The 23,498-nt window shown below is 47.3% G+C and overlaps 1 long non-coding RNA gene across 2 annotated transcripts; it reads left to right on the top strand.

The window, feature by feature from the left end:
• The first annotated feature begins 155 nt into the window (after nucleotides 1–155).
• LOC144336171 (uncharacterized) lies at nucleotides 156–23,194 on the top strand. 2 transcript variants are annotated; one of them, XR_013407696.1, is made up of 4 exons: nucleotides 156–290; nucleotides 826–1,287; nucleotides 6,287–6,475; nucleotides 23,061–23,194. It is a non-coding gene; the product is annotated as an uncharacterized LOC144336171 (long non-coding RNA). The 2 variants fall into 2 exon arrangements; XR_013407695.1 differs by having other exon boundaries at nucleotides 177–318.
• Nucleotides 23,195–23,498: the final 304 nt, after the last annotated feature.

The raw sequence follows: 23,498 nt of genomic DNA, 5'->3' as shown, positions 1-23,498 counted from the left end.
CACAGGAAGCGTGGCTGAGGAGGCCTCAGGAAACTTACAAGCATGGCGGAAGGTAAAGGGGAAGCAACGACCTTCTTCACATGGCGGCAGAAGAGAGAGCAAAGGGGGGACGTGCCACACACTTTCAAACCACCAGATCTCGTGAGAACTCACTCGCTATCACGAGAACAGCGAGGGGGAAATCTGCCCCCATGATTCAATCGCCTCCCACCAGACCCCTCCCTGACACGCAGGGATTACAATTCGAAAAAAGATGTGGGTCAGGACACAAAGCCAAACCATATCAGGAGGTGACTGGAGGGAGCCCTTGACAGAGTGGTATGGACCAAAGCCTGATGGGAGTGGGTTCCAGGAAGGATGGGAACGCTGAGTGTGAGCACGAGCACTTCGTGTTTTGCTTTATAAAGAGGAGTGGAGACTTTAACAGTATTGAGGGAAGTTTTAGGTCAGGTAAAGAGAGGACTCAGGTTTTTTCAATGGCAGAATGACAGCAGGTGTACAGAGGGATGAAAATAGCCCGGTAGAAAGGGAGAAAACTGACCATGCAAAAAAAGAGTGATGTCTTCCAGCAGGCAGGAGGGAGGAGATTGGGCACCAGAGGGCAGGGGCGCCAGAGCTGGGTCTGGAGACGAAGAAAGGAGGGAGGCTCTGCTGGACACAGGCTGAGGGGTATGCGGTTCTCTGCTGGTTGCTTCTGTTTTCTTTGGGAAATGAAAAGCAGGGTCATCCACTAAAAGAAAGGAGAGAGAGGGACAAGGTGTAGAGAGAAAAGACATGCACGACTTACATTTTCACCTTTGCACATGTGTCTCTTTATCTCCAAAGGGTACATTCTTAGCAACGGAATTGCTGGGTCAAAGGGAAGGCACATTTTAAACTTGACCAGCATCACCAAACTGCTCTCCACAAAATAACAAGTGAACCGGCAAAGCTCATTATTTCATCTCCTTTAATCCTTGGCATCTGTACTGGGTTCGTGGCGGTCTTTGAAGGTGTTCTGACGAATGTTCTGGTTACCGTGCACTTTGCACTCACAGCCTGTGGAATCTGCCTGGTACAGCTTGACAATATTATTTAGACTTGAGCAAACAGAAAAAGACAATGAAATTAAGCCACCAAGGGTGAGTTGTGTCTTCATGCCACGCTTACTGCTTGTTTCACCTTGGGCAAGTTATTCGACTTTCCTTTGCCTCAGTCCTCTCATCTATAAAATGAGATGGTAATAGTCTGCAGCACCTGGAGCAGTCCTGAGGAGGAAATGGGCTAAACGCTGCTGACTGGCTCATGGTAAGTCCTGAGCAAATGTTATTATTATTATTATATTTTTAACCAGAACTCAGCACAAATAAGAGGAGAGAATTCAGCATTAATTTTTGCTCAATACTCTCTTTGACCCATGTTTTCCCCCAGGCGTTCTAGGGAACATTACCAGTTCCAAGGACGTGGGATGTTAATAGGGACATTGAGGGACAAAAAACTAAGAGGAGGTTAGGTTTCCTTATTGTAGTAAGTTAGATTAAGCAGCTTCTCCTTTAGTATCCCTCAAAGCCTCTTGGATGAACTTTGCTTCCAAGACAGGTTCCTGCTGACGACTATTTCCCCAAATCCACTGACAGGCACACCTGCTCCTCTAGAGCCTGGCCCGCGGCCAGGGTCCCACAAATGCTGTCTGAGAAATACTCCAGAGATCACACAGACGGGGCCTGTGTCCTCCCTCCTTGGCTGCGGTTCCTCCCTGGTGGCAGACGGTGGCTCCCAAGGGTGCTGGGTTAGCGACTCCAGCCAGGAGCAGGGGTGCAGCCATCACCTGCCCCACCTGGGAGGCTCCTTGCCAGCTTAGCCAGACGCAGTGATTGAAGGGGCACAGGTTGCCCACCCCAGTGGGCTGAGCCTGCACCCTTGATGTACGAGGTTGCCTGGCACAGGTTGGCTTGATGACGGGTGACGGTCCGGGCTTGTCATGCTACGCATACATTGGATGAGGATGCAGCACAGGAGTCTGGAGTTTGCACCTTCTTGTCCACATGTGATTTGGGCAGATTCATTTTCACTCTGATATCTCCCCGTGCAAGTCAGGGGAAAGCCCAGGCATCCCCTGCCTCAAGGTGGGGAATGAAATGCATGCTAGAGGGGACCCCAATAATGTGCTCTTCCATTTGGAAGAAGCAGGAACAATGGCTACAGTCATTTCTTGAAGTCTGTGTCAGTTGGAATTTGCCTGGAATATGGTGGCACTGGCTGAGAGGGGGTGGTGGCTCCTACTCGCATGCTGGCGGGAGTCACCTGGAACTGACCCTAGAGCTTTCTGAGCCTTGCAAAAGAGCCACAGGTAAAGACACGAGGCTGAATTGCGAGGCCCTAGAAATGGGCAGGACTGCCACTGAGGTTAGAGCCAGATCCAGATCCAAGAGTTGCTGAGAAGCCAAAGGTGTCAGTGTCTCCAGACAAGACACTGAGCTGAGCTCCAGAAGGTGCTCCATAGACGCTGGTGTGAGGCTCAGGGAGGAGGAACCCACACAGCCCCGGGCAGACCTTTGTCCTGGTGTGACTGACCCACCAGCTCAGGAGGAGAGCAGGCAGGGCCTCCTCCTCACAAAGGCTGATCCCTCTGTGTCAGGGACACTCACCACACCTTCCTGCACTCCTGTCAGGTGCCGGCACTTTCCAGCATGGCCCTTAATCCTCAGAACAATGCTGCCAGGTGGGCAGCGGCTTCCTGTGAAGAAACCATGGGCAGAGAGCTGGGGAAAGTTGGCGTAGTCACATGGTACATGAGGAGATTCGTCTGACCTGGGGCCTGGTCGGCCGAGGTGCTCAGCACCTCCAGGCCACACCGGCCTCTGCGGAGATGGGGGCAGGCCCTGCAGGCTCCACTGTGCCCCCACCAAATTCCTGTGTTGAAGTCCTAACCCCCGGCGCCTCAGAAAGTGACTGGATTTGGAGTAGGGTCTTTAGAGAGGTGATTAAGTCAACATGAGGTCAATAGAGTGGAACCCAATCCAACAGGACTGGTATCCTTGTGAGAAGAGGAGGTTGAACACAGACTCACACAGAGGGAAGGTGAGTGAAGACGCAGGGAAGATGGCCATCCACAGGACAAGGAGAGAGGCCTGGAACGGATCCCTTCCTCACGGCCCTCAGAAGAAGCTGCCCCTGCTGACGCCTTAATCTTGGACTTTGGCTTCCAGAACTGCGAGGCAGTGACGTCTGCTGCTTAAACCGCAGGCTGTGGAGCTGTGTCATGGCAGCCGAGTGGACTAACACGGCCAGAGCGCACACCGCGCAGGGCGATGGCGCCAGGACATGTCGGGAGACTCGGGCCCTCAGAGACAGATGTTTGAACAGAAACATCACCAAACCAGGACAGGATGAGGACAGCAAGTTTCTGGAGGAACTAGCCTTGCTCTGAAACCAAGATTGGGAAACATTGTCACCGTTGGCTGTGGCAGCCCTGTCCAGCTGGTTCTGAGCCGGTGCTTCCAGGAGTGGGGAAACAGCAGGGCCCACACTGCCTGGTAAATGACTTCCCACCTTTCCAGGTGGGCATGACCAGAAGTGAGTGGGAGGTAATATGACCCCTCTGTCACCATCCATGATAAGCTGTCACAGACAGCCACCCAATGTCCTCTGCTTAGCTTGGCAGCGTGAAAGGAGCACTGGATGAGGAGTCTGAGAGGCTAGATTCTAGCTCAGTGACCCAAGTGTGGAGTCCAGCACCATCTGAGCTCCAGCTTTGATACCCGTGACTGAGGAAAATCCCTGTTCCTCTTGACTTCACAGTTTCTCTGTCAAATAATATCATTTACTATTACTATACCTCCAGCCAAAAGGATTATAGGGGCTTGTAATAAAGACATAATAAAATCATTCAAGAAAGCATAAAATAATGGACATTAAAGAAAGAAGGGAAGAGATGGTTGTTATCCTTAACAACACAGACTAAGCCCCAAATTTAGCTCTGAGCATCCTGGCAGTCAAGTGAAAAAGGGAAACACTTTCAAAAGTAGGTAAAAAAATGTTTGAAGTTTAGAAGATACAGTCTTCTTTTAAAGTAAAACATTGTACAGAATTTAAAATGATAATTTTCTTTCAATGTGTACATTCCAAACATGAAGAACAGAATCCACGGCCAGGCTCTACACTCAGATTTCCTACATTTCTAGATGCTGTAGACTTCCTAGATTTGTATAGCTTAAAATAGAGGAATTTATCACTGTTGTCTCTCTCCAGTCACAATCTCATGTTCTAGGCAAATCCAGTAAACTTTCCCCTTCCTCTCGTTATGGAAATAGCCTCTGCACTTTTTTCTAATTATAAAAGCAGTACTTGCTCCTAGTAGAACGTGTATAAAATACTGAAAAATAGAAATGAGAATTTAAATATCCACAGTCCTCCAGCCCTCATCCCTTCCAGATAACTGCCATCGATGCTTCTTCACTAGGCTCCATTCCCACGTTTTCTCTGTCTTCTGAGTTTCCTGTTGTTTCTTGACCCACATAGTTGAGGTTGCCTCAACTCTAGAAGTTTTGGTTCCTGGTAAATACTGTGTAGGAGCACCTAGAATTACCAGATCTTCAGCTGACTCAGAGGTCATTTTCCTTAAGATAAAAATTGAGCAACAGGTTTCTGCCGTCTTTGCTCTGTCCACCCACGTGAGCCTTGGGTCCACAGCTGTCTCTGCAACAGGAGCGCTGCACAGCTGGTCCAGAATATCACTCCAATTCGCACCACCCCCCTATGTGAGCTCTACTTTGCAGATGGTAAGAGCCCCTGGTGGAGTGAGAAGTGTAGTTTTGATCCACTGTAACTTCCTTCACCCATTATTCCTACTGTCTCAGTGAGTGTTTACCTGGAGACAGGGTGAGCTTTGAGAAAGATGTCTCATCACCATGCCAAAAAAGCCTCCTGCACCTCTCAGAGTTTCCTTGTCCTTTTCTATTTCACCCCGTGAAATTCCACCAAAGGAGGTTCACACACATTAACACGTGTCATTGAGAAATTCCATCCTAAGAGAAATCTGCTGCGTGGATCTCGTGTGGATTGTGTCATCACACATATTAGCTGCGCCATGGGAGGGGTCGCCATACTTAAGGGAGCAAGGGACATCATTTTAGAACTGAGTAGAGGGAAGAAATCCTCTGTGCGGCTCTGCAAGGAAAGTCCACAGAGCCCCCTCGGGTTGCTGGGTCCCCGGGACACAATGATGCAGTGGGAGGTGCCTGAGGCTCTGCCTGCTTCACCGGTGCCAGTGTAGACCCCCTGCCTGTGGAGTCCAGGTTCTCAACCCCCTTCTCCGCCAACCTCCATCACTTGAGCAGGTCACCTTCCTTGAGTGTATGTGGGACATAAGGAACTTGCTCTCCATTTCCTGAGTTGTCCACATGGCAGTTGCTCGCTCTTCCTGGGCCACCACACACTTCCCTGGGGCCAGCGCTTGGGACTCCTGGAGTCAGAGGAAGCATCTACCTCAGTGTGGCAGGTGGTGGGTCCCTTCGTTCCCCACAGCCCCCACAGCAGCCTGTGCCTGTGCCTCCCGTGTACCTCTAGGGAGGGGCAGTGGCCATGATTGGCGGGAGGTCCTCAATCCCAACAAGGCACCCAGAAAGCTAGCCTATCTGGTCTCAGGGGCCCGCTCTGAGATATCCCAGTTCTGACCATGCTGCTGTGACCTCAACTCTACTGTCCTCTGACAGAAAGTGGGTCCTTGTACAAAGCTCCATGTCCCTAACCATCACAAGCCATGCATGGAGCACAGATTCCCCCGTCAACCCATGATGCTCTTGCCAAGTTTTCCAGAGCCTGGTCCTCAGAGCTTGCCTCACCTGACCAGCAGCAGTGTGGGAGCCAAAGCTTGCTCCGCCCTGTGTACCATCCTTACTTGGCTGCACACCCCTCCTTCCTCCTTCACACCACAGCTGTTCCTCCTGTGCTGCTGTCCAGCATCTTGTTTCCCGGGTCCCCTGGGGTCAGTGCTCACTTCTTGTGGCTTGCCTGATCTCATTCATATGCTGACCATATGACGATGTCCTTCATCTCTGTGATGACTATAATGACACCCGTCATCTATGTGATGACGTCCATTGTCTATGTGTGGACTACATGATGATGATCATCACCAATGTGATGACAGTGATGACATCCTGAGCGACAGAGTGATGTCCATCATCTGTGTGATGACGTTGACAACATCCATCATCTGTATGCCGACTATATGACTACATTCGCCATCTCTGTGATGACCCCCCTCCATGTCTATGCTAACTATATGTTGACATCCATCATCTAGGTGATGAATTTGAAATGCACATCTCTGGCACAGACCTCTTGAAACTCCGAACTGTTACGTCTTCCTGTCTACTTAATCACTCCACTTGAAAATGGACTCAGATCTGAAATTCCACATGCACCAAAGCAAAGCACTCAACAAATGAAGCCTTTCTTGGCCCAGCTGATGTCACCAGCATACAAGGATGAGGTATGTGGAAAAAAATTGGCTATACAATTGTATACAGTGGGACCAAGGTCACACAGCTAGGAGGCAGGGTTTGAAACTATGAGCTTGGCTTCAGAGTCTGCATGTGTATCCATCGCATGATTCTTCCAAATTCAAGCCATCCTAAATACTCCTTGCTGCTTCTGTTCCTGGTTATAAATCACGAAACTGGTACATACTGAGAGAGCCAGAAAGGAAATTCAAACAAAGGCCAAGACACCACTTCTTCTGGAGCTGAAGATTCTTATATGTGCTTGACTCTGATCTATGTGTTTCTCTATTTTTTTTTTTTTATTTGAGACGGAGTCTCACTCTGTCGCCCAGGCTGGAGTACAGTGGCCGGATCTCAGCTCACTGCAAGCTCCGCCTCCCGTGTTTATGCCATTCTCCTGCCTCAGCCTCCTGAGTAGCTGGGACTACAGGCGCCCGCCACCTCGCCCGGCTAGTTTTTTGTATTTTTTAGTAGAGATGGGGTTTCACCGTGTTAGCCAGGATGGTCTCAATCTCCTGACCTCTTGATCCGCCTGTCTTGGCCTCCCAAAGTGCTGGGATTACAGGCTTGAGCCACCACGCCCGGCCTCCTCTATTTTTTTATTATACAGAACTTCAAACATATGAAAAAGAAAGGCTGGGCATGGCACTTATGCTTATAATCCCAGCACTTTGGGAGGCTGAGGCAGGCAGATCACTTGAGGTCAGGAGTTCAAGATCAGCCTGGACAACATAGCAAAACCTCATCTCTAAAAATACAAAAATTAGCCAGGTGTGGTGGTATGCACCTATAATCCCAACTACTCAGGAGGCTGAGGCAGGAGAATCACTTGAACCCAGGAGGCAGAGGTTGCGGTGAGCCAAGATCGCACCACTGCACTCTAGCCTGGGCAACAGAGCGAGACTCCGTCTCAAAATATATATATATATATGTGTGTGTGTGTGTGTATATGTATAATATACGTATATATATGTGTATCTGTATTATATATGTATATATACACATAAATATAATGAAATAAACAAAAAAGAGACAAAACTGTCCAATGCCTCCCCATGAACCATCCAGCTTCAGCCACACTCAGTGCTTAGCTAGGTCCCCTGCTGTGTGACTTGAAGCCTACCCCAGACATCACCTCATTCCATCCCCTCATATTTCAAGGCATATCTAAGAGATCAGGATACTCACTAGACTTTAAAAATTCACAGTTATCCCCTGATGTCATCAAACCTCCAGCCAGTGTTCTCTCCAATTGTCTTTTGATGCATACTAATTTTTTTCAGTTTTCTCATCAGTGCTCATATTTTGAATGGGTATTTCTTTTAAGCCTTTTCTAACCTATAAATTTCCCTTCCACCTTCGAGTTCCCTGAAAGGTATTTGTTGAAGAAAATGGGGTGTTTGTCCTATGGGGTTTCCTGCTGGGTTTCTCAGATGGCATCTCTAGAGTGTGTGTCTCTCTCTCTCTCTCTTTTTCTCTTTGTAGACAGTCTCACACTGTCCCCAGGCTGGAGTGCAGTGGTGTGATCTCAGCTCACTCTGAGAAACCTCTGCCTCCTGGGTTAAAGCAATTCTCCTCCCTCAGCCTCCCAAGTACCTGGGATTACAGGCGTACACCACAACACCTGGCTAATTTTTTGTAGTTTTAGTAGAGATGAGTTTTCGCCATGTTCCCCAGGCTGGTCTTGAACTCCTGACCTCAAGTGATCCACCTACCTCAGCCTCCCAAAGTACTGGGATTACAGATGTGAGCCACCACGCCTGGCCAGAGTCTGTCTCTTAACACTTTCCTCTCTCCTTTGTATTTCCTATAAATGGATCATTGGATCTAGAGGCTTCACCAAATTTAGATTTGGATTTTTTTGGCAAGATTACTGATAATATTGGTAGATGGTGCTGTAGTCTTCCATCCAAAGGCAGATAATGTCCTGTGGGGCTGCTATGATGTTTGATTCCATGATTACAGGCTGCAAAATAGTGATGTCTGCCTCTACCTAGTAACTGGAATACTCCTGGTGAGGAAAAGTTCCCCTTATCTATACCATTTGGTCAGCCACCAGTACAGCCACCACAGGATGAATTATAAGTGTTTTCCTTTAATTTCCAGTTCGCAAAACAATGAGTCAGTTCCCTGCATCTCCTGCAGCGACCAGTTTGTTTTTCCCTTTTGTGCCAGAATGAACTTAATGGATTTAAACATATCCAATGTGTTGCACTGAGTTATTTTTGTTGATGTTTAAATGGTCTTATCTTGGCCAGTGGGTGCTTCTCCAGGTTGCTCCTGGGCCCTGTTGTCTTGACCCTCACGGTCTTTGAGAACATCTTTGCTATTGCATATGATATTGCAGCTCATCTTATACATTTCCTGGCCCAAACATGGACTCAGCTCATTCTCCAAGGATTCCAGAGTTTTTTTTAAGTTAGAAATTTGCAAGGCACCCTCTGGACATGGCTGAGGGTTGGTCATGGATTTTAAGCTTTTATAGTGGAAGAGCTAGGAAATACAGATCTGTAAAGTACTTCTGGCCGGGTGCAGTGGCTCATGCCTGTAATGCCAGCACTTTGGGAGACTGAGGTGGGCGGATCACCTGAGGTCAGGAGTTCAAGACTAACCTGGCCAACATGGTGAAACCCCATCTCTACTAAAAATACAAAAATTAGCTGGGCATGGTGGCAGGCACCTGTAATCTCAGTTACATGGGAGGCTGAGGCAAGAGAATCGCTTGAACCTGGGAGGTGGAGATTGCGGTGTGCCAAGATCACGCCATTGCACTCCAGCCTGGGCAACAAAGAGCAAAACTCCTTCTCAAAAACCAAAAACAAATTCTATTAATTTTTTTTATAAATTCATGACCCCAAAACCAATTATGCAAGAAAACAGATGTTAAAAAGTCTAGGCTGGGTGTGGTGGCTCACGACTGTAATCTCAGCATTTTGGGAGGCTCAGGCAGGAGGATTGCTTGAGCCCAGGAGTTGGAGACCAGCCTGGGCAAAATGGCAAAACCCCATCTCCCCAAAAAATACAAAAATTAGCCAAGTGAGGTGTTGTGTGCCTGTAGTCCCAGCTGCTCAGAAGGCTGAGGTGGCAGGATCAATTGAGCCTGGGAGGTGGAGGCTGCAGTGAGCTATGATTGTGACACTGCACTCCAGCCTGGGCTAAGGAGCAAGAGCCTAACACAAAAAAGAAAAAGAAAAAAAAAAGTCTAATTTTTGTGCTTGTTTTCATTATTCTTCTCTACTCCTTATATAAAACAAATTTGAAAGGTTCTGAATTCTCCTTCCATTTGTTTCCATATCATACACACATTCATCTCCTCCATTCTTGGCTCAGTGGTGGCACACTGTCCCCACTTAGCACTCCACCTGATGGACATTTCTCCACAGTAGCTGTACATGTCACTTTGCATCTGAAAACCTGTCTTTGTTACTGGAAGCACAGTAATTTACCCAACTGTTGAAACAGTTGAAACATTGCTTCTTTCAGAGCAAAGAAAACTAATGTCACATTTTCAAGGAAGCATGCACCAGTGTATGCAGTGGCCTTGTGCAAATTGACCCCTCTGGGTGCTCTCTGCGGCTTACCATCTCCCAGGCAACTCTCCTTCCCAGGCGGGGCCCACATGCCTATCTCTGGAATCAGTGTTCGGCCGTCCTGTCTGACTCTGATGTGCACTGAGTCATCGTGTAAAACCTTCACACACTTCCCGGGTCTGTCAGATCATGGAGCAAAGTCCCCTTGTAAAGGAAGGGACGATTCTGCTGAGGCACAAGATGAATTGCCCTCTTGCCTTTCAAGGAAGGCTGTGGTGCTGAGTTGGGTGGAGGATACTTGTTCTACCTGGTGGGCTCCCCAACATGAAACACCTGAGCCAGAGACCCAGCATCCCCTCCCCATCCACTCTCTCAGTCAGGCTGCACTCCAGGGTCCCTTAGGGGATGCAAATGCCACTGTGCCCAGCCTTTGTGGAGGGGCTGCTACATGCGGCCGTTGTGAAGACAGGTTGAACTGGGATTTTATATTTTTAAGAGGACATTTAGAGTTCAGCTGTGGAGTTATCTTTTTCAGCCTTAGAGTGATGCGTGCTTTCCAACTAAGAGGATTTGATATGGACTTTTGATCATAAAAAAACTGGATGTGGGAGAGTCTTTGAAAGTCTCCTAATTGGGGGTTCTCAACACCCCGCTCCCATGCCCCAGCCCCCCACGGGGTGCAAACAGAAATGTCTGCGGACATTTTTGGTTGTCCTGATTGAGGGTGGGAGTGCTACTGTAATCCTGTGGGTGGAGGGCTGGGACGCGCTACTGTAATCCTGTGGGTGGAGGGCTGGGATGCTGCTGAACATGTCACAGTGCACGGGACAGCTCCCACAACAGACAGTGATCCGTCCAGGATGGCAGTACAGCCACAGCAGAGAAGCCTCCATCTAAGCGCTTGTTGGTCAAGGGGTGACCTGCAGCCCAGCAGCCACGAACAGACAAGCACTTAGGAGCTTGCGGGCAGAGGGTCCTCGTCCACACCCAGAGCGTGACGTCTACATTCCGACAAGCCCCAGGGGATTCCTCTGCATATTAGGGTGTGAGAATCACTGCTCCCTTTGACTCCATTGCCAAGAGGGGCCTGACAGCAAAAGTCAAGTGTCCCACCTGAACACAAGGCTTCAGAGAAGCTCTAACTAGCCAGCTCATTGAGCACCTTCAAGATTGTAAAGAATGATCTGCCCTGATGAAGACACAGAGGCGCTGGAGAATGTGTGGAGACAGAGGCCAGCAGCATTTTCATTTTTAATCTCAAGAAGATTCCACAAACCTGTCAGTAGCAGGTGCCAGCGTTTTGAAGCCCCCTTACGGCTCTTGGTGGCAACACTTGCTGGCCAGTTACAGGGGGCATGGCTTTGAAGCCCTCCACCCACTGCCCTCTGTGGTGTCCTGGTACCTGACTAACCTGCCCAGGAACAGAGCTTCACCAGGACAAAGAAGAGGTCTGGTCCTCACTCCGGTTCTCCTGGGGCCCAGCCCCGTGCCTGACAACCAGTCAAAGCTTGGCATCCATTGGACAGATGGACGTAGGAAAAGCAGGGAGAGGGGGGTCCTGGTCTCTGACCCCAGATGCCCCGAATGAGGAGGGAGATGTTCTCCTTCACATGGGAAAATGGCCACCTAGCTCCCGAGCCGGCTGTGTAAGTGGGCAGGCACGTCTGAAGGGGTCTGGCCTCTGTGCGGTACTTTCCCACCTGCAGAAAACCAAGTCTGAATGCTTTGGCTTCTCCATCGTTTTATTTTAATTGATTTCTTTTTTTCTTGAGACGGAGTTTTGCTGTTGTCGCCCAGGCTGGAGTGCAGTGGCACCATCTTGGCTCACACACAGCCTCCACAGCCAAGGGGCCTGGAGTTCTGGCTCTGCATGTGTGGAGTGTAATGCCTTGGAGCCATGAGCTTATCTCCCCCTAGGAAATGGAGGTAGAAAGAGCACCTACTTATGAGTTTACTTTCCTGTGAAGAGTGAGATGATTTAGCCATTCAACAAGTATTTCCTAAGCTCCTGTGAAGAGCCCAGGAGCTCAAGCCTGCAGTGAGCCGTGATCGTGCCACTGCACTACAGTCTGGGTGACAGAGCAAGACCCTGAGAGGTGAAGATGACCATGTGGTCTCTTGATTATTTTGAAAAAAGCAGATTCCATATTAACAACCTTAAACAATGTGCAACAATGTCAGCTACGCTCTTAGCTTCCTCACATCTTCATGCCCATCCCTGATGGCCCCAGCCTCCACCCCAACCTCTTCCCTGCAGCTCTAGGGTGACTTGGACAGCTCTGGGGCCCAGTGCTCCCCATCCCTGCTGGGTTCTTACCCACCTGACCTTTCTGCTTGGAGGCCTCCTTCCCCGCTGGAAACCCTACACCTGGCTGCTTGACATCTGGGACTCTGTTGAACAGTTATTCCTCTAGGCAGAACCTCCTGGCATTTGGGCTACACCATCCCAGCATGTGGTCCTGCGTACAACTTTCTGTTTACTTGGTCTTGAATAAACAACCGACAACCCAGTAAAAACTCTGGCAAGAGTCTGGGTCTTCATAAACAATGAATTTGTGACTTTGAAAGTAAGCTCATTTCACATCAAATCATTCTGTTTGAGTGGCACACGATTGCCCAGGCAGCTGTGAAACATGCCGTCTTGTTAATGAGCAGGAGCTGACCGTGTTTTCAGTAACTGTTTGTATTATTATCAGTCATTTGGAAAAGTCTAATGTTATGCTCAAGGCCAGAGCCACCACTCCTACATCCAATTCATTCCACCTGGCAGTCCTCCCTTCCCACTGCCCTCTCTCAAAGCAAACGAGGAAACCAGGAGAAGGAAACGGCCTGGGTCATAGTGAAATGGAACCACCCACACTAGCACGGCCACATGTTGACCACACAATTGCCTCGGGGATCACCCCAAGTCCTCCTGCCTCTTATGGTCACATATGCTGGCCACCCACTATGGGCCATGTCCTGTTCTGCACTGTGGGGACCCCTAATAACAATACTGTGTCATCAGTGTCTGTACCAGAACAATGTACACCACACCAGGAAGTCAGGCCAACTTAACAAAGACAGACACTTCAAAATAGGGGAGGGTGTTTCTGGCAGACGTTGCAGCCTGTGCATAGTTCTGAGATATTAAAAACCTGGTTATTTGGAGGGAGCATCATGCTCAGAGTCTGAAGTGACAAGAATGGGTGCTGGAAACCAAGCTGGCACTGCCGTGTGAAGTGTGTTATGTGCAACCTTCAGAGTTTGGGGTTTACACCTGTGGCCAGGGAGAATCCCCTGAAGGTTTTGTCATGGCAGTGGGATAGGAAGAGAGGGAGACATGATCACCTCTGAGTTCTGCAGAATAACTGGAGTAGCCCAGCAGAGGTGGGGCTGTGAAGAGGCCGAGGGCTAGACCCACCATGTATGTAAGTCAGTTCAGCTGCATCATTTCAACAAGTTTTTTAGTTGTAATCAACAGCCCAAAAGACATTATGGCCAGTCAACAAGTGAAACTCCTGTTCTAGGGGGTGTGTTATTTTCAGATGAACTGATCCTTCTGTGTGCCCATTAGGGTTCTAGAGATTTCTCATTATGCAAAGTGAATGTCAGGTGAAGAAATAGTTCTGCATTGTGTTGAAATTGAAACCTGAGGCCTAAGTTTTCCACTTAAAATATTTTAAATTTCTCAAATAGGTCACCAAAAGGTCTTGGATCAGGCTACCAAAATGCTACAGCAAGAGAAATGTAGCAAATCCATAAGTATTGGAACAGAAGTCTTCAATGACAGGCAAAATGGAATTGGAGGCTGTGGAATGCAGGGGATTCACTGGGTTCCTGAACCACATGATTCTGTAAAAGCAAGAGGGTCCTAGTTCAATTATCATAATAAACAGTGCCTACATTTGGAGATGTCTGATGACCTCAAGAAAACTTCACATTTCCGGTATTTCCTTTGGAGTCCCAACTATCCCAAGGTCAGCTACTTATTCAAGATGCAACTGCCAAGGTCCTCTCTGCCTAGAAATGGCTGAAATCGATGTTTAGTAGTGCACATGGTTTTAGGTTATTCTGAAGGCCTAGGCCCAAATTCCCTAAAACTCATCATACTATACATGAATAATGGATGAATTCTGTTGTGTGTAGATTTCCCCTTAATAGAGCTGGAAGTGTGTGTTTGAGTGTCTTCATTTGAGGAATCTCAACGGGTTGTCCTAATCGTTGTCTTCTGTCCCCTCACCTATAGGATGGAGATGAGAACTCCTGCCCCAGGCAGATTGTGTGACAGTGTCCATGAAACCACTTGTCATGGCACCTGGCACAGGTGGACTCTCAACCAACCATGACCCAATGTTGGTGCAGAGACATTAGAAGAATTTTTTCTTTTTCAGCTTTGCATGGGGCTAGGGGAGAAACAAAGGAAGAAAGGGAAGAAGGACATCTCCTTCCCAGGAAATTTTCAAAGACAGGATCAGAGCACATTGATAAAGGTTGCTCCTCTGACTGTGAATCTGGCCTACTGTTTTCTCTCTGAGTTTGGTGGGACATTTTATGCCTGTTCTCCATCTTATAGCCTGAGAAACATGGGACGTGAGATCGGTAGATATCAGTGCACGGATGCTTGTTTAATCTCTGCCAGCTCCACTGTCCAGTGCTTGCCACTGGAGCCCCGGATGCAGACATCATCTGACTGCCTCCTGGATCATGCAGAGTTCCTACCACAGGACCGAAACCAAAATAAGAGCTCCCAAGACACCTGGGGACTAACTGAACACAGCAAGAGTATTCCACAGAAGATGAATTCTATCTGGCGACACAGTTAACACAAGAAAATTTCATGGCAGGAGAAGCAGCTGGAAATCTGCCTTCACAATGAGGCCATACATTGCAGAGGCCGCAAGGATGCAGGTGTGGGTCACACGGCCCATGCAGGTGGCACTCTGTCTGCTGTGGTTTGGCTGTGCGTCCCCACCCGAATCTCATCTCGCACTGTAATCCCCACATCTCGAGGGAGGGACCTGGTGGGAGGTGATTGGATCGTGGAGATGGTTTCTCCCATGCTGTTCTTGTGATATGAGTTCTCACAAGATCTGATGGTTTTATAAGTGGCAGTTTCCCCTGCTCTGTCTCTCTCTTGCCGCCCTGTGAAGAAGGTACTTGCTTTCCCTTCACCTTCAGCCATGATTGTAAGTTTCCTGATACCTCCCCAGTCATGTGGAACTGTAAGTCAATTGAACCTCTTTCCTTTATAAATTGGCCAGTCTTGGGTATTTCTTTATAGCAGTGTTGCAAACGGACTACTACACCGTCTCCATTTCTCCGGGAGATTGTGTCTTCTGTCTTGCTTCATTTATTTTCATTTATAAAATGTATGGCCACCGTCCTGCCTTTCTTGACATATTGAGGACCACATATTTTTATACTTTTGCTTTAAAGCATTCCCCTGGAACTCTGATATTTTGCAGTTGGGAGTATAAACTGGTATAGACACTTAGGAAAGGTATTTGGCATTGTACACTAAACCTTATTGTCCACATATCTTACAACCCAGCAATCTGCAGAATACATGCAGGAGGAATATTGTACGTACATATATCAAAAGACATGCACAAAAATGTTCGCAACACTAATAGCCAAAAGCTAGAAACAAATCGAAAAGTCCATCTGCAGTAGAATAAGAAAGTAAAGCGTGGCATGGAACAGAGGAACTCAAAATGGAATTCTGTCCCACAATGGGATGCACATGCTCTATGCACACACAACCGTGTGCACGAATCTCATAGCACCATGTTGGATGAAAGAAGCCAGGCGTAAAGAAAGTATATTCCATGTGATTTCACGAAGTTCAGAAACCACCCAAACTCATCTTTTGTTACTCTTTGGGTGGCAGTAGTGACTGAGTGACTGGGAGGGGGCTCCAGGGGTGCCTCTGGGGCTCTGGGAATGTTCTAGTTTTTATTGAGGTGATGGTTATGTGATGTGCTCCCTTGCGTGAAAATCCCTTATGCTATCTGCTTAGGATTTGCTGAGAACTTCCAGTGCAACCTTTCTGAATCATTTTAGAAAGATTTTATATGAAAAAGTTGAATTTTATATGAAAAAGTTGAAAATTCAACTTTTATAGTACACAATTCAGTCATTTTTAGTATAGCTGCAAAGTTGCACAATTCTCACCACTACCTAATCACAAAATATTTTCAGCTCTCGAAAGACAACTGTAACTAGTAAGAGTCGTTTCCCCTTCCCCGTCCTATAGCCCCTGACAGTCATTAATCTCCTTTCTGTCTCTATGGATTTGCCTATCCTGGGCATTTAGATAAACAGACCCATACAATGCGCGGCCTTTTGTGTCTGGCTTCATACACTCAGCAGAATGTTTTGAGGTTCATCCGTGTTGTAGTATGTATCAGTGTTTTTATTCGTTTTATGCTAAATCATATTCCATTTTATGAATATACCACATTTTCTTTATCCAACTATCAGTTGATAGACATTTGGGGTGTTCATTGTTTGGCTATAATACATAATCCTGCAATGAATATTCGTGTACCATTTTTGTGTTTTCATCCTCATACATAAGGCTGGCCATCCTCTGGGTCACAGACTGAATAGGTGGTCTGATTGTAAGTACAAGTTCCTAGGTGGGTTCCAGTACACTCATAATAGGTCTGGTACAATGGGGTTCTAGTGGTACTGTTCCTTGACCATGTAGTATGTGTATAGTGGGGACACCCTTCTACGGGTGCTTCTTTTAGCATGGTTAAAGGGGGTAACAACAGCAAAACAATGTACAGCTATCCATATCTGGCAAGGACAGAAGAGGTCCTTACCCAGGGGAGGAGGTTGAGCACAGTGACAGAACAATAGAAAAACAGTATTACAAGGAAAAGTATTTAAGCATACTTAGAATCAGTGTAAATATTAACCTTCTTGTCTTTTGCTAGTAACAGTGCTCTTGTCAGGCCTATTAATTCTGCCCTTTGAGCTGATGTTCTGTTAGGCAGAGGCTGAGCCTCTACTACTGAGTCTAATGTTACTACTACATACCTGGCACGTGCGAACCTCTTCTAGCACAAAACTACTTCCATCTGTGAAGTACTCGACCTCTGGGTCTTTGAGGGGTCAGTCTGTAAGATCTTTCCGACTGGAGAATACCTCATCTACTGTTTCGACACAGTCATGGAGGGGAACTCCCAGTTCGACAGGGAGCAGAGTAGCCGGGTTGAAGGTGTTCACTGTTTCTAAGATAATGTACGTGTTTTCACATAGAAGCCCTTGGTACTGAGTCATTTTGGGGTTTGACAACGAATGATGCCCTCTTTGATCTATCAAAGTTATAACTGAGTGTGGCTCCCAGACAGTTAACTACTGTCCCAGAGTTAATTTGCTAGCTTCTTGTGTTAACAAGATGGTAGCGGCTAATGCCTTAAGGCAAAGAGGCCATCCTAGCGCCATGGAGTCCAGTTGTTTAGATAAATATGCCACTGGGCAATGCCAAAATCTTGTAACTTGAGTCAGAACCTCTATAGCCATTCTTTTTCATTCATGAACTTACAGAAATAAAGGCTTAGTTATATCTAAGGCTGGGGCCTGAGTTAAAGCTTCCTTGATCTGTTTGAATGCTATTTCCTGATTAGTTTCCCAAAGGAGGGGCTCTTTTTCTCCTCTTGTGGTTTCATATAACAGCTTAGGCATCAGTGAAAAATTTGGAATCCCTATGTGGCAGAATCCTGCTGCCCCTAAAAATTCTCTTATTTGATGTCGGGTGGTCGGAGTTGGGAGTACGCAAATGGCTTGCTTTCACTCATCGCCAAGCTGGCATTCCTTGTGGCTCACTATGAAACCTAGACATGTAAAGTCTTCATGGCAAATTTGGGCTTTCTTTTTAGATACTTTGTGACCTGCTTTCCATAGGAGATGGAGGAGGTCTCAGGTTCCTTGATAACAGTCCTCTCAGGTTGGGGCCACCAAAAGAAGGTATCCACGTGCCACAATAAGGTAGAGTTAGTTATCATTTGGCGGGGTATAGGCCTTGAGGTCTGAGGCCAATGCTTCCTTAAAGATCGTGGGAGAGTTTTTAAACCTTCCTGGGACCCTAGTCCGGGTGAGCTGTGTTAGCTTCTTTGTCCTACTGAAATGCAAAGATAGGCTGATTAACTGGTGCCAAGCAGATACAAAAGAAAGTGTCCTTTAAGTCCAAGACTGTAAACCAGGTAGCACTTGCTGGAATGAGTCCTATTAAAGTAAATGGGTTGGGTACCACGGGATGGATGGTTACCATGGCCCTGTTCATGACACGCAAGTCCTGCACTGGTCTATACTCATCAGGCCCTGGTCTTGGCAGTGGCTTTTGTACTGGTAAAAGTGGAGTATTCCAGGATGACTGGCATTGGACTAAAATCCTATGTTTATACAGTCACTCTAAGTGTTTACAGATGCCTCATACAGCCTTTTGGGGAACTGGGTACTGACGAACCTGAACGGGAGTTGCTCCTGGTTTTAATTCTGCTACTACTGGTGCATGATTGACAGCGAACCCAGGTGGATTGTCTTCAGCCCATGCGCTAGGAATTTCTCTGACTAACTGAAATAATAATTTCTCTTCATCCTGCATACGAGGCTACACTGGTGCCTGTAGTTTCTTTCTATAAAGTCTGCACTCCTCAGCCTGTGGGATGGTAAGGGTTAACACCATGGCCTTCAGGTGAGTTAGATTTAAAGTCGTATCTCCCTGCAGGCCAAAAGTAATCTGTGCTTGCAGTTTTTGAAGTAGGTCTCTCTCTAACAAGGGAATTGGACAATTTGGGAGGTATAGGAATTCAGGCTGAACTTTTCATCCTCCTATAACACACCTCCTTGACTGGAAGAATGGCCTCTTCTCTGAGACTCCAGTAGTCCCTACAATAGTTGTACAATTCTTGGATAGAGGCCCTATGGGTCAAGTTACTACTGAGCATTCAGCCCCAGTATCTACCATAAAGTCCATCAATTGGCCTCCAACTTCTAAAGGAAAGCCTGTGTGACCACAGGCTCCTGGAGGCCCAGTAAGAAGGAGCCCAGTCTGTCCTCACCTTCATGTCCTTCAGCCCTTGCCAGCCTGATTAGATCAGTATCTGGTTCTCCTAGGGTACAGCAGCCCCTGGTCAGTGACCTCTTTGTTTTGTGGCGTTGGCCATTTCCTTCATTGCCTTCTGGACATTCATCTTTCCAGTGTCTCTTCTTTTTACATCGTGCACATTGATCCTTCTCTAGTCTTGGTCAGCTCTCGAATCCCTGTCTAACCTGACCTCTTCCATGTCCACGTCTATGTCCTCTCACATTGCTAGTTTCTCTTCCTATGAGGGCTACCGCTAACAGATCTGCCTTCTTTTTAAGCCTCCATTCTGCTTCCTTCTTTGCCTCCTAGTCACCGTTAACATACACCTTGGTGGCTACTTCTATAAGCTGAGTGGCGTTCATGCCTGCAAAACCTTCAAGTTTCTGAAGCTTTCGCTTAATATCACCCTAGGCCTGTCCTACAAATGTTGTATTTACCGTACACTGATTTTCAGCAGCCTTAGGGTCAAATGGGTGAAAAGCTGGTATGCCTCACAGAGTCTTTCATAAAACTGGCTAGGGCTCTCATCACTTCCCTGAAGCCCCTCTGAGATCTTTCTTATATTGATTGCCTTTTTTCTACCATCCCTTAGCCCTTGCAGAAGTGCCTCTTGGTGCGTCTGCAAACGCTGAAGCTGGGTAGCATATTCTGGGTCCTAGTTGGGATCTTGGTCTGGGAACTGGCCCTGAGCTTATGCCTGAGCATTCACTGTGTCTGCTGGTGCATGGGCTTCTAGCCAGTGGAGGGCGGCCTGTGTTACTCTCTGATGCTCCTCAGTGTTAAACAGTGTGAGAAGAATCTGCCTGCAGTCTGGCCAGATTGGATTGTGTGTCAGAAAGATGAACTGCATCAGATCTATAAGAGCCTGGGGCTTCTCCACATAGGAGGGAGTATGGTGTTTCCAGTTTAAGAGATCGGTGGTTGTAAAGGGCTGATAGATGAAAGTCCATTGCCTGCCCTGGACTTGGCCTTGGTCATCATAATAAATGAGTCCTTGCATCTCCCTGAGAGACATTTGCATAGCTCAAGCACAGCCAGATCTGAGATGGCCTGCTTGACCATGTTAACTTCCTTCCCTGGCCTCTTGAGGCTCCGATCCTTCCCTTCAGGGTGAGACTTGGGGCATGCTAGCCCCTGAATTTGGTTCCTGGAGGCTGTTGGCATCGGTAAAGCGGGGTAAGCTGGGACAAATGGAGGAGGAATCTCTGCTCCCTCTGGTGGCTCCTGTAAGACTGGCCTCTCTTCCTCCCTCTGGGACTTTCCCTTTAACTCTGCATCTGCCGGAGAAGCTGCTCTTTCATTTTTGGCTCAGCTCAGGCCACAAGTGTTTTTGCAATAAGCTGATTAAACAGGGCTGGATCCATGCCAGTCTTGTCCGTGTTATGTTTAACCAAGAGTCAATATAAGGAAATTGATCTGGATGCCCAGGCTGTCCTCCGACCCCTGTCACCACCTTTAATACACGGTCAATTATTTCCCTGTCTATAATTCCTTCGGTTGGCCATCCAACACCAAAGAAGCCCATTCTAATTCACAGAGAGTTGGCAACCTCTGGGTGGTTAGCTTAACTCTATAATCCCCTGCATAACCTTTCTTAAAGTTCAATAACATGCACTCTAACAGAGTAGGTTTTGATGGCTTTCCTCCTGTTTTCCTCCTTTTATGGTGCAGTGCACTCACTCTTCCTTTTGTTTCGGACTGACCAGACCGTCTCCTATTATGGGAGTTTTCAGATGCTGCTTGGCTTTGGAGAAGTCTTTATTCCCACCACAGTTCTGAGCCGTGGGGCAGCTCCTATTAGCTGTATGCGGTTTGCCACTAGTCCAGGTCGGCCCCACACTTCACTCAGAGCACACAGTCCATGCTAAGAGGTCTGTGACTCCCCACATCACTCCCCGCATTGGTTCCTCTTGGAACTGTCTCTTTCACATACCTCTCCACTCCCAGTTCCTGTGTCCCTAATTGGGGTGGCAAGCTTCTCTTGCATCCTTTGTTGGTTGGGGTGTGAGTTTCATCCAAACTGGTGAGCCACTCTTGCCGCCCCCAACCTCTCCGGGTCAGACTACTAGTTACACCATGGGAGGTGATCAGGCTCCCCTTCCATCCTTATGGGATGGGTCCTGCCTTGGGCCCCAAAACCTCACCACGGTCCAGTAGTGTGCTGTTCCTGGCAATCATCCTGTAGCCCCTCTCAGGTTCCACTGCGCTGCTGGGTAGGGGCGCCAGGTCACAGGAGAGCTGATTTCCCCTTCAGGCTGAAGTTCTCCTGGCGGCACCTGGGGTCACAGGTTTCCCTTGACCCGGGGCTTCAGCCCCACAGGCAAAGGAGACAGTAAACCTGCCATCTCCACTCCTAGCTGGTTCACCAAAATGTTGTGGTAAACTGATGACCAGAGAGACCCATATGGGAAAACAGGAGGATGTTTATTTTAAGGTACTCACTGACTCAGTGGATTCACATCTAAAAAGCTGAGCATTGAACAGAGTTTAGCTTGTATAGGCTAGCGTACAAGAGCAAAACAAAGACAGTAAATTTTACAATGACAAGTCACATCATCTATAGCATAACTGCTAACTTGGCATAACTTATGGCCTTGCATAGCTAGTGGCCTGGCAGCTGCAAAACAAACAAACAAACAAAAAACAGGAACTTTGCAAATCTTACTAAATGTAAGCATTGGCAAACATAGTCGTAACTAACAGTTCAGTACAGGACAGACAGTAAAGGAATTTGTTGTTCCTGTGTTAACCTTGTTCGGGGGTGTGTGGCGCTCATTTCTGCAGGCCAGGTCACCATGACCTGTCTATAGCCTTGCCTGCAGTAGAGGAAAACTTGTGGTTTTCGCTTAACCCTTACTTTCCTTGGAGTGAATAAATGCAGTATGTATTTTTCTTTAAATTTCTGCCTCAATGAGAGGGAGGTAGGAAAGTCAGGATTAGAGAAGAAGATGTGATGGTGGAAGCAGCAGAGAGCAAGGAAGATGTTGGAAAATGCTATGCTGCTGGCTTTGAAGATGGAGGAGAAGGCTACACGATCCAGCATGCAGGTGGCCTCTAGAAGCTGGAAAAGCCTAGGCAATGGTTCTACCCCAGGGCCTCCAGAAAGGACGCAGATTGCCAACACCTTGAGGTTAGCCCCATAAGACCCTTTCTGGACTTCTGCCCTCCAGAACTGTCAGCACGTTGTGTTGTCTTAGCCACTAAGTTTGTGATAATTTATTCCAGTACCAGTAGAAAATGAACAACTTTCCTCAAAAAAAAAAAAACCCTCATGATTTTTGCCAGTTATTTAATACAGATATGAGTGGTAGAACATTTGAAAGATGGCCAGGTCTAGTGGCTCATGCCTGTAATTGCAGCACTTTGGGAGGCCGAGCTGGGCAGATCGCCTAAGGTCAGGAGTTTGAGACCAGCCTGGTCAATAAGGTGAAACCCCATCTCTACTAAAAATGCACAAATTAGCCAGGTGTGGTGGTGCCATCTGTAATCCTAGCTACTTGGGAGGCTAAGGCTGGAGAATCACTTGAACCAGGAAGGCGGAGGTTGCAGTGAGCTGAGATGTTGCAGTGAGCTGAGATTGTACCACTGCACTCCAGCTTGGGCAATAGAGCGAGACTCCATTACAAAAAAAAAAAAAAAAAAGAAGAAGAAAATTTGAAAGACAAATTAAGCAGTGTGTTACAGAAATACCTAAATTTTCTAAAATCTTTGTCAGCTGTGGCATTTGGAGAGATCGTGTCTTTTGTAATTCTAGATAATAAACATAGAGTGATTGTGCATGAGTAATAAGGTGTGAAGATGTATATTTATTCACAATAACTCCCAATTCCATCACCTATAGTATTTTAAATGTATAGAACTTGACTAAAGCAGGTTGTCAGATATGTTCTGGTATTGTATAATTAAACCCGAAGTGAATAAACAGGACATTTGTGTCTGTATTTCTTTTTGTATTTTTTCTTTTAGAGACGAGGTCTTGCTCTGTCACCTAGGCTGGAGTGCAATGGCACAATCACGGCTCAGTGAAGCCTTGACCTCCACCATACCCAGGTAACTTTTTGTGTGCACTTTATGTAAAGACAAGGTCTCCTAAGTTGCCTAGCTGGTCTCAAACTTCTGGGCTCAAGTGATCCTCCTTCCTTGGCTTCCCAATGCTAAGATTACAGGCGTGAGCCATCATGCCCAGCCTATATTTCTTTCTTTTCTTTCTTTCTTTTTTTTCTTTTTTGAGACAGAATCTTGCTCTTTCGCCCAGGCTGGAGTGCAGTGGCACCATCTCAGTCACTGCAACCTTCCCCTCTGGGGTTCAAGCAATTATCCTGCCTCAGCCTCCTGAGTAGCTGGGACTACAGGCACCCACCACCATGCCTGGCTGATGTTTGTATTTTTAGTAGACATGGAGTT

Source organism: Macaca mulatta, chromosome 17, assembly GCF_049350105.2.
Source record: "Macaca mulatta isolate MMU2019108-1 chromosome 17, T2T-MMU8v2.0, whole genome shotgun sequence".
NCBI classification, from domain to species: Eukaryota; Metazoa; Chordata; class Mammalia; order Primates; family Cercopithecidae; genus Macaca; species Macaca mulatta.
Note: the sequence above shows the minus strand (reverse complement) of the source record. Positions and strands in the feature narration are given on the sequence as shown.